The 1037-nt window shown below is 46.9% G+C and overlaps 1 long non-coding RNA gene across 1 annotated transcript in view; it reads right to left on the bottom strand.

Moving 5' to 3' along the window:
- Positions 1-484: 484 nt before the first annotated feature.
- LOC107748051 (uncharacterized) overlaps positions 485-1037 on the bottom strand; it is a 4183-nt gene continuing 3630 nt past the window's right edge. The window contains exon 3 of the long non-coding RNA XR_001640874.1: positions 485-506. This is a non-coding gene — a long non-coding RNA (uncharacterized LOC107748051). The remainder of the gene's footprint in view (positions 507-1037) is intronic.

Here is a 1037-nt window from a genome sequence, read left to right as displayed (position 1 = left end):
CTCAATGATACTGAAATAACACTGGTTTATGATGTCAATTTTTTTCCACCCTAATATCATTATATTGGTGTCTTCATTCATACACTGAATTAATGAGCATCAATAAAGAGTGATTATACTTGTTTCTCACCTTCGTAACACATGACATGTCTTAAGTCTGTGCAGTAGAAATCATGCCAAGTTCCATCAAAATAGATGGCGGCACACTCCTGTCCGTAACCGTAGTTATCTGGCTGGACAAGACCCCAGGATTCGAACACCAGACTCTCCTCGTTATAAGACCAGCGCCAGCTTTTGATGTCATTGAACAGTCCAATCCAGGCAAAGCCATAAAACTGTTGTTCATCTGCAGCTTCTTTCAGACTTGTCCAGTCTTCATCAGTCTGAACGGTGGCCAGATCAATATGGTGTGTCCTGCAGTAATTCTGTGCATTTTCCCACGTCTTAAACTGTTTGTAAAGAATATAGCTACTCTTGTGGTTTACACAGAGTTTATGACAGGAGTCCTGGTGAAGAAAGTACAACCTCTGCTGGGCTTTTTTGACAATGGACTCAATGTGATTGTCCCACTTCAGGTCCTGAGAAATAGTAGTGCCCAGGAACCTGAATGTCTCCACTGTCGTTACAGTGCTGTTCATGATGGTGAGTGGGGGGAGTGCAGGGGGGTTCCTCCTGAAGTCCACTATCATCTCCACAGTTTTGAGCGTGTTAAGCTCCAGGTTGTTAAGACTGCACCAGACAGCCAGCTCTTTAACCTCCTTTCTGTAAGCAGACTCGTCACCGTCCTGAATGAGGCCGATGAGTGTGGTGTCGTCTGCAAACTTCAGAAGCTTGACAGATGGGTCTTTAGATGTGCAGTCATTTGTGTAGAGGGAGAAGAGCAGTGGGGAGAGGACGCAACCCTGGGGGGCGCCAGTGCTGATCGTACGGGTGCTGGATGTGTATTTTCCCAGCCTCACTAGCTGCTGCCTGTCTGTCAGGAAGCTGTTGATCCACTGACAGACGGAGGTGGGAGCCACAGGACAACAGCGCCAGTG

The sequence above is a fragment of the Sinocyclocheilus rhinocerous genome, unplaced genomic scaffold (assembly GCF_001515625.1).
Source record: "Sinocyclocheilus rhinocerous isolate Xijiao unplaced genomic scaffold, SAMN03320098_v1.1 scaffold3243, whole genome shotgun sequence".
Lineage (NCBI taxonomy): Eukaryota > Metazoa > Chordata > Actinopteri > Cypriniformes > Cyprinidae > Sinocyclocheilus > Sinocyclocheilus rhinocerous.
The sequence above is the reverse complement of the archived record's forward strand: the minus strand, read 5'-3'. Positions and strand labels throughout refer to the sequence as shown.